Source organism: Nipponia nippon, unplaced genomic scaffold (assembly GCF_047370975.1).
Source record: "Nipponia nippon isolate SJK-2023a ecotype South Korea unplaced genomic scaffold, ASM4737097v1 scaffold_7, whole genome shotgun sequence".
Taxonomy (NCBI): Eukaryota; Metazoa; Chordata; class Aves; order Pelecaniformes; family Threskiornithidae; genus Nipponia; species Nipponia nippon.
Genome location: NW_028262391.1, coordinates 6,194,129 through 6,207,748, shown reverse-complemented (window position 1 = coordinate 6,207,748; position 13,620 = coordinate 6,194,129).

The window sequence follows — 13,620 nt, the reverse complement described above, 5'->3', positions numbered from 1 at the left end:
TTTCCGCCTTTTATAGTCACAGGTGTCTCTAATATATTTTAGACCAAACTGTTCCACCAGCTAGAATACACTGAGAACTTTTCATAAGAACCAGCTTTAAGAAACAGGAAAATGAGTATACTTGCTGTGTTTCTGTTTCTATCACACATTGTCAACCCACAAGCAAAAAGAAGAAATGCTGTTTCTATTTGTGTTGACGAGCAAAGAGAATAAACTCATTCTTTCCTTGATCTAGCTATCCCTTTGCAGACTATGGATATCTTATATGTAATGTAAAAATGTTATAGAAATTGAAATGTGTGAAGGGTAGACAGAAACAAATCTATTGGGATGCATAGAAACAGGAATTCATCAGGGGAATTGGGCTCAGAACGCACACGGATAATTTATGAATGACGAAGATTCTGCCCATCTGGAAAATTTTATGAAAAGTTCAATTTGATGCATTGTCTGAGAGGCAAAGCCCTCCTTGCTTCTGTTATCCTCTCGCTGCAGCTTGGTAAATATTTACCCTCTTAAAACAACCTTGCATATAGCACAAAGTCAAAAAGAGAGGCTCTGGCTCTTGGTCCCAAACTGTTTATGGTCCTGTTGGAGCCGACGGGAGTGATGCAGGGCTGGTGATAACCGTAGACCACAGAACAAATAACTAAATTAAAAATTCTGAAAACAATCCACCTGTTCTGCACATAATGATGCATCTTAGGGGCTAGCAAAATTGTACTTCTGTATCTGTCTTTGATAAACAGCTTTTTATCTCTTCTGCTTTAGCTTATTCAAAAAAGAACATCATATCAAGAGATTTTCTCCTTTTCTCATGTCATAATTTGGCATACTCCCTGACATTAAACAGACCTTTTTTTCACATACGGATAGCACATTTCTGTTCCCAAAGAGACCCAGATAACCGAGGCCACTGCTGGCGAGAGGCTTATCTGTGGTGTTTCTATCAGAAAATGTGCAGTGTAACACAGGTCAAGTAAGCTGGGGCTCGAGTGAGAGAAAGGGAAAATTAACAGAAAAGCCCATCTTACAACATCTTAAGTAAAGCACTTGTTCATCTTGCTGTTCTCTCCAATTCTAATACTCAGGAGGCTCGGTCTGGCCTGAATCTGCTGTATTCACGCTGTGCATAGGGTACTGCTCCCTGCAGGCATGCTAAATAATATTTTTATATCTTCTGCTCCTTTCTTCTGGGTCAGACTGAAGGAGGGGTAGTGTCAGTGGGGATGGTGTGACAGTTCAAACAGGAACCTCAGGATCCCCAGATTTCCTCCTGCATTTTGAGACGTGCCATTCCTGTGTCTCGGTGTCCCTTGTAAAACATACTGGCGTGGAGGGAGGGCACCGAAGGAGTCCCCAGGAGAGACGGAGCAGAGCAGGAACGCTGCAGCTGCTTTCCACCGGCACGTGGAGCAAGCAGAAACCAGTCCAGAAATGAGGGGTGGAGATAACTGATCTCCAGTTGAAAGGACTTTAAGAAAACATGCAACTGCTCAAGTTACTGGGTGGGTAAGTTATCAGCGGGTGACGGAGAGGAGAGCTGCCCCTCAGCTCTGCGCCCGCACAAGGCAAGCACTCTGGAAAATGTGATGGGCTCTTACCTAGCTACAGGCATTATCAACACCAGGGGTCTTTTCTCAGAAAATGTTTCTTCTCCTCTTTGATGTTTCCTATTGCTTAAGTAAGAGGAAGCATGGAATGAGAGTCGGACCTATACAAACTCCAAGGATGTTTTTGCATTTTACGAGCCCGTTTGCTTATCTCCACTTGCTCTGGAGAACACCTTTCAAACGATCTCTACAAAGTCAAAACCTAACATTGTCATCATGCTCATCCTTTAAAATAATGCAGATTTTTTAGCAAACCTCTAAGCAAAATCTAAAGTCTCTCGTAAATTCTGCATACCCAGAGGGCAGTTACAGAGCAAATAATATGGATCACATTGTGAGTGTCCTAGCTAAACTCCTCCTAATACACAACACAGGTCAGCAGAACAATTCTGCAGTGAATTTAATTACCAGAGTTCTCCTTTCTGCATTTGTTACACACAAACACTTCTTTGTACAAATAACATTATTTTCTTTTTTACCTTTGCTTGTGTTATTCCCAGTGACTATCTTTTTCGTGCCATTTTGCCATTTCTTACAGGTTTCTCTGTAGTGTAATTATGCCAGTCTGCTTTCCAAATATACTTTTTTGGTACTGAAATACAAAGGTTGGGACTGCATGAAGAAGGGTAGAATAATTTTCACAGAATTATTTCAGTTACTTCAGAGACTGCACATAATGTTTTTACAACTTCCCATAGATTTTCCTGCTCCCTATACTTGCACATATTTGGTAGTCACTCAGACAGTAAGACATCCTGACTATCACAGTGTAGGAAAAGAAACTGCTGCACCTATATCTATTATGAGCACATAGTGCAGTCTACATAGATATTTTACATGAGGCAAGTGGTTATTGTCAAAGAGACTGGTAATATCTTGCCTGAACATTTTCAGGCTGGCTCTAGGACTGTGTATGCAATGCTAGCTGTGATGGAGTAGGTACAATATTCCTACAGTAGCATAGTTCCCTGCAGACGTCAGTAGGTTTTATCAGGCTCAGAGGGAATGTCTGACTGTTTATTGCACTGTTGAAGTTCTCCTGCTTTGAAGAGCTCAGACCAGATTAGGCTTTTAAAAAGCACTGACTCCTTAATTTTATATTTTAATGCTTTTGGACTAGGAGTCGGTCTGAACTTTTTGCAAATTTTTATCAGAAACAAACAACCATACAAAATATTTCCCAGAGATTGCTGTACAGTCCATAACCTTGCATAATTTCAGGTTTGAAACATGTAAACAACATGATTAGGCAACATGATAATTGCCATGTAAGATAAAACTGCAAAAACTAAGTTTCTAAAATTCCGAGCAGACTTTGAGATTGGGTGGTAATAGTTAAACATATAAACTCCAGCTCTCTTAAGATAAACAGCAGAAATCCACTGAGGCTGGCTGCATTGAGGTGCTGGATGGATATTCAGAGATATCTGCTTTAAAATATTTGTTCATCAGTATGGGAGGCCAGCTTTCTTGCATTAGCTTGAAACTCTCCCTCCAGCAAGGTTATAGAGTGGCATTATAATTTCATAATAAGATGTAGTGAGGCATAGGATGAGCACAGTCTTCCCAATGATATGTATAAGACTCTTCTGAACTGAAGGCACAAGGAGGTGCCTCACATGAAATGATGGGAAATTACACAGCCCAGTTAAAATATTGACTCAGAACTTTATGCAGCAAAGTGCTTCAGCTTAAGTCCATCCTTTTTCAGCAAAGCACTTATTTTTTGGGTAGCTTTAAGCACCAGCATAAGTCAGTTGATTTTAATAGGGCTTTGCTGCATAGACACAGCTTGTTGAAACTAAAACCAGAAAAACAGTTTAGCAAGGGCCATCCAGTTTTCCTGGCAGAGAAAAGACATCAGCTCTTACATTAGCTCCCCTCTCTTGAGACCCTGAAGCAGAGATGAGATTTTGCTCCCTGCCAGCACAGCACCTTTGCTTTCTCTGAACCCTCGGCTTGTTTGCTGGCTGAGGGACAGGTCTGTCACTGTGCCAGGCTGGGGAGGAGATGCTTCTACCAGAGCAGCTTCACTCTGGTACGTGACCCAGGGCAATGGCATTTCTGCTATTCCCTTCCGTTTCCTGCTCGCATCTACCCCAGCATAACTCTTCTCATCACTCCTCAGAGCACGGCAGAGACAGTAATCAGATATCTGACTCCATTTCCTTCCAGGCACCTGCTTGCTTGAAGACTATCAAGGGCAGCAAGCACGGCGATAGGATTAGAAAGATAACAAGCTAAAACCTTACCCTGCCACATCTGCAAGGCTGGTTATGAAGGAACTAGGGGAATTTAAAGTCCAAAAAGTCTGTACCACATATGATCCAGGATTGCAGTAATCCTGTTGACGGCAATTTACTTACACACGCACACACAAAAAAAGAAGAAAAAATCCATATTCTTAAGTCTACTGTTACACAACTATGATTTACCATCTTAGTATTCATCACAGTGTTGAAGTCATTGCAAAGCAGGTAACCTCCATAGCATCACTGGCTAACACACTGGACTTTGCAGTGCCACACGTCACTATCCATGAGAAGGGAAAAAAACAGAGGAGGGGATGTATCATCCCACGATGAGGTTTGGTACCGTGCCACCGCTCCTAGCACAGGCCCTGCAGGAGCAAGCTGAAGCTGCTGAGATCTCTGGTTTATAAGGCCCTTGCGCAGCAGTTAATCTTGTCTTATAGTATATTATTGATATTTCCCTAAAGGAGGGGGATTCACCCTTTCTAATTATAGGAAGCTGCTAGAAAATAAATGAAACCAATTAATAATAAAAGACAGATCTCAGGAGCGTTGAATCCAGATTATCCATCGCAGATGCAAACGGGAGGCAGCTAATGGGAAAAGACTTTGGTCTCTAACTTCTTAGTTGAAATACTATGGCTGAGTTGGTGGTTGTATTATAACACTATTTACAGACACTGTGTGAAATCACAGGCATAATAAATCCAGAGAAAGTGCTAGCGAAATTGAGAGGGAAATTAACACTTCATTGAATTCAGTGTCAACTTGCATTAAATTCAAAGGGACATGAGAGTCATGGGGTTACTGAGCATCTGTAAACATTTCCAAGCATGTTCCAAGTTACAGGTTTATTTTTCAGTTCATAGAAATTGGCCAGGCAAAGGTACATTTATTTCTTATTATAGAAATAGGAGAGCAAAGAAGAATGAGATGAGGGGCTTGATAAGAGAGGAAAGACGTTTAAAAAATTGATCAAATCTTATGATATTTGAGGTGCTACGTAGTTTGGGAACCCCATTGGTTATGGGGAACCCAATCTAATATGACTTATGCCTTTTTTTTTTTTTTTTAGTGGGTCTTGGCAACACATATTCATTCTAGTGTGGCCTCAAAAGGACTCAGCATCCTCACGTTTCAGATCTGATATCCTTCATGTTGAGGCACTGAACTAATGGACATGTTTCACAGAATCACAGAATGGTTGAGGTTGGAAGGAACCTCCGGAGGTCATCTGGTCCAACCTCCCTGTTCAGGCAGGGCCACCTAGAGCCATTTGCCAAGGACCATGTCCAGATGGTTTTTGAATATCTCCACAGAAGGAGACTCCATAACCTCCCTGGGCAACTGGTTCCAGTGCTTGGTCACCCTCACAGTAAAAAAGTGTTTCCTCATGTTCCTGTGTTTCAGTTTTTGCCCGTTGCCTCTTGCCCTGTCACTGGGCACCACTGGGAAGAGCCTGGCTCCATCCTCTTTTCACCCTCCCTTTAGGTGTTTATATACATTAATAAGATCCCACTTCAGCCTTCTCTTCTCTAGGCTAAACAGTCCCAACTCTGTTTGGAGAATGCTTCCCTCCTAGCTGTCTTCATCAAAAGGCAAAATATCAGCTAATCTCAGGGGCAGCAAGAATAAGAAGGTTGAAAAGATAAAAAAAACCCACTGTGATGAGGTTAAAGAACTCTTATTCAAATAAAGCTTCTTGCTCAAATAGCACAGGAAGAAAAGAGAGGAAGAATATCTAAACATTTCAGTGATAAACAATGTTTAAAGTCTGTGCCCCTCCCAGCAGTAACAGGAGAGGCAATCCTGTATGCTACAAAAGCGAAGCCGGCATCTCACTCTTTTCTAAAGCTTCCTGCGGTGAAGGTAATAGTCAACAAAGCATTGCAATTCTTGGGCATGTGTGACATGATATTACTCATACATTCATCTTAGCTATAAAAACATGCTTAATTGTTTCGGAGTTTTGGTGTGTGTGTGTCAAAGCGTCATCTGTACATTGACTTCTGTTGAAAGAGTTATTGACTTCTGTTGAAAGAGTGGGGGCTGGCTCAGCCCCTAAATTAGGGTTCACTTTAAAGCCTACAAACTTCAACTGAAAGGCTTTCATTGACTTCAGTCACCTTTAGATGAGATTTCTAGTGCAAAATATTGAACCTGTTTGCAGCAAAAAATCTTAGAGAATGAAATCAAAAGATGACTGAAAATAAAATCACAATTTTTTCTTGAAATCTAGGTTTTTAATTGCTACTCAGAGCTAAAAGGGCAAACACAAGAGCTGGGGTAAGCTCTACTAGCCTGAAGCTTTAACAGTTATAAACAACTTGGAATAGTAGGAAAGGCAAAATGATATTTGATAAGAAATGGGCTGCAGCTGAATACTGTGTATACAAACACCATGGCTGGCAACCGTTATGGAAAATCACCTTGTCTTTTTTTTTATCGTAAAGCAAAACAATACAGAGGAATCCTGCAGATTTCTTCAAGTTCCATAGTACTGAATAATAGTCCAGGCAACGCAGAGAGGAAAAGCAAGAAATAGAAAGGAAAGGGGAAAAAATACATAAGTAACTGAAAACGACCTGATGCGATTTGCTAGAGGGATACAAAAGGAAAACAGAGAGATTACTTAGTTATTAGTGAGAGATATTAATTAATGACAAAGGAAAATGACCTGAGTGTTTTCCTTACGTGAATTTGGACTGAAATTGGAGATTAAAAAGTATCACAATCAAGTGAACTCTGGATTCTGCTGTAGAAAAAAATGTATACATTCACATTATGTAGCTTGCTGGATTTCAATAATCTAAATATTGACTGGGATAAGCATTAGACACACACAAAAAAAGAGAGGCTATTTGACTAGAGGAAATGGTACTTCTCTTTGAAGACTTTCTTGATTAATGAGTTTCTTCTTTTGCTACTGTACATTTCAGGTTAGTCACAAATCCAGGTCTGAAGTTCAGTAGCTGTTTAATCTAGCTGTTGGCGATGTTGCTTCTCTGGTTGCAATACTTGATGAGACCAAGTACCACCAAAGGAAGCAGCAAAAGTTTTCCTTCATAATGCAGGTGGTAGTGAAGAAAAACTACATTGTCAGCAGTTCTGTACACCTTTCTGATTATGTTTGGCAAATCTGAGATCTACAATCAATCAATGAACAGAGCTTCTCCATATAATATTGAATTATAGTGTGTCTCAGAAGCAGCTAAGATACCTGGCTAGGGGACTATAAAGTGAAGTCAAGCAGATAAGTCCTGATTCCCAAACAATGAATGAGAAGTTCCATAATTCAAACAGAAATACCCTTGGAGCAGTACAAGTATTTATTGCAAACCACAATTCATTTCTTTACATTTTATTTTACAAATTCTCCATTACTTGCTTCAGTTACAGTGAAATGGCCTACTGTATTTCAAGATATTTCTAGTTGATCTTCTACTTCACTTTTCTATGTCAAGAAGTATTCAGACAATTGAACAATCAGATTACTGAAAAGATGTTAAGTGCCTTGTGATGCAAGGAAGTGTGAGCTATTTAAGGACCAATGTGAAAAATAGCAGCTTACACACTATCGGGTAGGTCTAAAAGGGAAAAAAGGAAGAATAAGTCAATATGATTAGACAGGACTGTATTCAATAAGCACACTTTTGTTTTGAAATTTGGAGAGAAGAATGTTATTTCTTAGGAGATTTTCCTTAGGATTGTAGAAGAAGATTCTTCTACTCTGTAACATGTATTTTGCCCTTGCAATCCCCATAGTTTGTAAGAGTAATCTGATTGAAAAGAATTGGATGCACAAAAATGAGAAAGTTTTTTACACTGGAGAAGCTAAAATGAATCTTCTATATTAAAAATCGCAAAGATTATTTATACAAGAAAAGAGGTGTTCAATCATTTTTAAAGCAGAAACGAGGTCAAAAAGAAAAATGTTACATTAATGATAGCTATTTGGCAACTCTGCAGAGGTTTCTCTGGAATGAGAAGTTGTTGCGTTCATTTGAGTGGACACACCACAAAACCATTACTTTAAACAGCTGGTAACTGGCCAAAGGACTAAGTGAGCATTTGCAACTAAGTGCCACATAAAAACTGAATAAAACTTAGAATGGTAGTCTGTGTTTTGCTGCGCTTTATCGATTGAGATTTCCCGAGCCTTCAGTACTGAACTAAATCTGCTCTCTCTGGGGTTAAAAAGGTAGGTAAATATTAATGGATGAATTCTCACACCACCAGTGGGCAAACTGAGACACAGGAGGTTTAAATAAGCATGTCCTTCTTTTGCACAAACTTCAAAGAGACCCAGCTTGCACTCGGTTTCTTTCTTGTGTGAAGCAGGGAGGCAGAACCACTGCCGTCCGTTCTGAGCTTGCATGCTTTTATCTGCAAGGTTTGCAAAATGGATAATTTAAGTGGGGGGAAAAAAAACAAAGCAACTTTGCTGTAAAGCCACGGCAGTGCCCTGAACAAGGTGTATGTGAGTGAGCAGCTTCTGAACTGACCCATGGCGCATCCCAATGGGAACAGTGGGTCTGGGTCAGCCAGGGGTAGGAGGAAGGACTCTGACATGAGCCCGCGCCTCTTTGCGCCCAGACCCCGGGTTGGCCCAATTGCCTCTCCTGCCCAGAGGGAAGCCATCCACCACTGATTCCCAAAGGGCAGCCAGCAGCAGTGGTTTGTATCCTAAACTGATGTGTGTTGAGTGTAAACCCCTTTTTCACGCTGCCCTACTTTTCCTCACAAGCAGTGCTGCCTGTAACATGGCTGTATAGCTGCCTTTAGTGCAGTGTCAGAGAATGCCTGGTAGAATAAGCAACCGGCTTTAATTCTTATAGGATACCTTGATCACAGTAAATGAATGAAATCTGGCTTTCAAACACCAAGGCTGTATTCCAACAGCCAAACCTTTGCTTCCCAGTCTCAGAAATGCCCCCTTCCCATAGCACCATCATTTCTGCACAGTACAAGTTAACAGCCTGAGTTTATCTTGCTAAAATTCTACCACTCTAAAACATATTTAGGTTGCACTGAAGTCTACATCTGTCTTAGAAGGGACTAGGAACTTGGCAATGTAGAAAATTCAGTAATTCATGAGTCATGTGCTCATAAAGTGAGAAAAGCCTTATCTCAGAAAATACGGTTTTTTATATATTATATATCCAAACCATAGCAGAAACTGTGTTTTTAATAGAGTCTTGGGGATGGAAATGCAACAAACTTTTATTAACGTTTGAAAAAGATCTAAGAATTTATGGTAATTGAAGATGGAGTGCCAAAGAATTTACCAGAGATGACTGCCCATTTCCATCAAAATTTAAGTCAATGACAAACTATTAAGACATTTTCATGAGGTCTAAAGGATTGCAAGGAAAGCGTAAAGATACTTTTAATTATAGCATTTTCTATCAATATATATTTACAGAAGTAGATATGCCCTACAGAAAAATGGCAAATATTTGTAGGAAGAAAGGTGAAGAGGGTCAGAAAAAATGCACATTCTACAGAAAATAGGGAATATGGGTACTGTAATTAATAGATCAAATTGTCAAGGAATTGCAGAAAGGATCAGAGGGTAAAAAGATAATTAGCAGATCAAAGGGTAAGAAGCCAAGTGTTGAAATAAAGTGGTAGTGATACAGACAGTTAGAGAGGAATTATTGACCAATAATTGTATTGCTTTAGGCAATGTATGCTTTGCTAGAACCATTATTAACAAGGTTTTTAATGGACTACTCTATTTTTATAAATGTGGAGTTACAAATGTCAAATGCCATGAATTCATGCAGAGCCACAGTGCACTAACAGTAACCTAGTTTTTAGGAGTTTGTAATACCGAAGGGAAATAGACGGAATTCAGGCCGCAGTGGCTGGTTATGTGGTCAGGGAAGCTTCCTTTGACTACAGAAATAACATAGAGTGTGATATTCAGAGATTTGGCATAAGGCTTGTTCTTATATCAACATAAATTGTATAGTTTATTCTGGAGTGGGTGACATCTTGGGCTAAAGCCTCTGCTAATCCTCTCCATTGCTCTGAGTGAGTTTTATTCCCTCCGTTATTCAAAAGGGTTCAAAAGTCTGCCAGCAGAAGACCATCTGTTTTCAGGCTGCAGCACACCTGCCTCACCAGTAACGAGGCTAGATTGAAGGAGTGAAAAGCTAATGGGGATCCAGGGGTTTCCAATTGTCCCCTGGAGTACTGTTTTGCCAAAAGGGTGAGACCTCTACCTAAGTGGAGATTTCAGTCCTGTTCTCAGCAGCCCACTGGGCTATAGGCGTTGGGTCCTGCTACGGCTGACACCATGGGATGTGGTCAGCCAGAGATTAACTAAGTTGAAAAAGCAGGTAAGACCCTGTTTGTACTCTCTACTTACTGACTTCAGCACAAAGCGTTGTAAGAAACCTCGTACCGGTGCTGTCTTACCACTGTTTGAGGTAGCTAAAGCTGTTAATCTGCCATTTTTGTGCCCAAGGGTAGGGAAGAAAATTCAATGAGATTTTCTTTATTGCTTTACTTGCTCCAAAGCAAGGAATGCAAAATGTCAGATTGCATTGCTCAGACCCAATCCAGCTGTTTCTTGGAGTAAGAGTAGAGACCTGTAGGCTGAGGTTTGACTAAGGTCCCTCTTTGCAGTTCTGGACCCACAGGGGATAGTCACAGGCTTGGGAGCTCCTGTAGCGGTTGGTTGTCAATACCCCTCCCTAGAAAGGAGTTCTTGAATATACTGGTCTTAGTATTTTTAAGAATACATACACTATCTGAGTGTGGATAAGGATGGGAACTGCTACAGTGGATCAGGGTTATGGTACAATTAAACAAATCTGTTGAGAGCCTTGATGAGGGGAGCAGAGGACCCTCAGGAGCTGAAGGCATGCTGCCAGTTTTGCTAGGGATTGGCAGGGGATAATTTTGGTTTCTGCTCCCATTTTTCAGAGTCCATTCCTTAGAAAAATAATAGACACATGTAAAGTAAATGAGTTGATGGCATTTTTAGTTAGCATCTAATGGATTTTCCTCTGCAAAGAGAAGTATGTAAATACAGTTTGTCCACAGCTTTACTCTCCCATTTATCTCGTCATTAAGAGAAATCTGTGAGAAAAGTTGTGTGGATTTTTTTTCTTAAATGGTAAACACCTCACAGATTACTAAGTGATAGAGAAGATGGAAAATGTCAGTCAAAGGAGCTCTTGTGCTTCTGCTGAAGGCAATGACGAAACTTTAATTAACTGAAAGTCACCCAATGGTCTAAAACTGGGAGTGCTGAGGTCATTCCCAAAGGGAGATGGCATATAAAAGTCTTATTGAATGGAGGCAACCGTGTGTACATAAGTATATACTTGCAGTTTTGGTTTGTAATAATCATTCCTGGAACCAGAATAATGCTTGCAGTGAGAGCTACAAGATCCAGCTCTTTTAGAGAGCAGAGATGGAGAAGGCTATAACTATCCAAATCACTACAGCACTGAAAGCAAAACATGAAATGGGATGGATGTCGAGATAAAAAAATATGCTGAAAGATAACAAAGCAATATTTTTCTGCAATTCTAACTCCTAATTAAAAAATTAAATATATTTGCTTTAAGTCAGGAAAAATGAGGCACAGTTAATGTTATTTAGTGACTGATGTAACTTCAGCTAGCAGTATCTATAAAATTTGTGGCTCTGTAATTAGTGAGTGGGAAAAGTTTAATATTTCAGAAGTCTCACTTTGGACATGTAATTCCAACTGGTTCTCACAGTCCTAAATAAGGTCCGCGTGAATTACTTTCCAAACAATTCTTCGTAAATGATCAGTCGCATCTCTTGCTGCTTTTTCTGGGTTAATACCCTAATTGTCTCATATGAGATAATAAAATAAGATCAATCTAAAAACTCCATTGAAATGTATCTATTTTGTAAGAAATGGTGCTGCACAGCCTGTAATAGGGAGAGGATGATGAGGTACCCTGAAGTGATTAGACATGCTGCAAGAGTGAATTTAATTTGGAAGATTGAGAGGTGTGGAGATAACTGCTTTCTGCCTACACACTTTTACCACTACTCAGTATAACTGAGGACTTATAAATACTTTATAAATTAAAGAAATTAACCACAGCACTCCCAAACTGCGAGAACCACCTACACCATTTGTACATTGTTCTATTAATAGTGGCTAAAACATTAGCTCCTGCAACCATGGCATATATTAAAATGGAGCAGAATTGAAAAGATCAGAAGCTGGTGTTCTTTTCCAGGCAAATATGTGGATTTGGAGGGACTAGATACTTTTCAGGTTTAAAACAACAATAGTTTCCTGGCTATCTCCAGATCCCTGACCAGAATGACAGTATTTTTAGGTGACATATATGTAATGACCAGATTCAGTAAATCCCAAAAGACAGACCACCACAGCCTTTGTAAGTGTCCTCAAGCCGCTGTGATGCTATCAGGAAGGGAACTTTTTCATCATTCACTTTTGTGTAGCAGACCCTGTGCTGGAATTAAGCTTCATTTTTTTCCTCCTAATTCTCCCCAAACTAACCAAAATCATTATGCGACTAAACCCCCCCCCTCGATCCCCAGCCCAGCACTTCTGCTTGCATCATGCCTGGAAGCCTTATTTAATCTCACCTGCAATCCAATTAAAAGCCTCTCAAAAATTCACACCTGTGCTAATTGTAGATTCACATCACTGCTTTGTAGTCATTAAGTCTATGAGTTAACATTTTTATGAGTGCAACTAATCTAGTTTATCAACAAAATGCTGGAAGGTTTATGTGCTAAAACAAGATAATCAGTATTCATGCTTCAAGATTTCAGCAGGGGTCAGGAAGGAATTATCTTATGAAGCATTTCAAAATGGCTAATTATGTTTGTTCATAAAATTTGATCCTAAAACAATTGAAATCAGAGTAAAAGCTTTTGAACTTTTAACTGTGAATGAGTAATTTGGCTGAGGTGTTAATTTATATCAGAAAGTCCTGTGATCATTTTATTCTTCGGTAAAGACCAAAAAGATACACTTTGAAAATACAAACTCAATAGCATATAAGCCTCTATCTCCATGTTGCTTGCAAAGGCTGGAAGCATACTGTGGAGAGGCAGTTGCTGATGAACCTGTATTTCTATATATGTGTGCATAGATGCTTATTCTCTAAGAGATACATGGTTTTAAAGCAGTGGTGCTCTCAGCTAGCAGAACCAAATCAAGGCTGTTAAATATTAACTGTGTGCACACTGTTGCCAAATACCTCTTGTAGATCCCAAAGGTACAGTATTCAAATAATCTAAAATTTTCTATTTTGCTAGAGATTTAAAAAAAAAAAGCTTCTTCACCCTCGTACAGCAGCAATCACCTAGCAATGGAAAACCCACCTAGAACCTTAGACAGATGAGGACAAATAAAAACAGAGCAATGAGAAATACTTGTAATTCAGCCAGGATTTTTTTTTTTTCCTAATGGATTCTTGTTCGCAATCCACCCGGAGTAAATCAACAGGCATGTGGCATGTACTACAGATGGATCAGCCACGGTAAACATATACAGCTGCACATATCTGTTACACAGGTGCTTGGTTTTAGACTCGCTGGCTAGCCAAGAGCAGTCAGTTTTTGGCAATGCCCGTAGCTCCACAGATTGGAAGAGAAAAGACAGTGAGAAAGTAGTCAGCTGGCACTAGCACTTTCCATAGCAGCCCCTAAGCCTGAGCCAAACCTGCCGGTCTCATTGCTCACCCCATATTCTGAATCACTGTCAAATTCCTAAACTTATT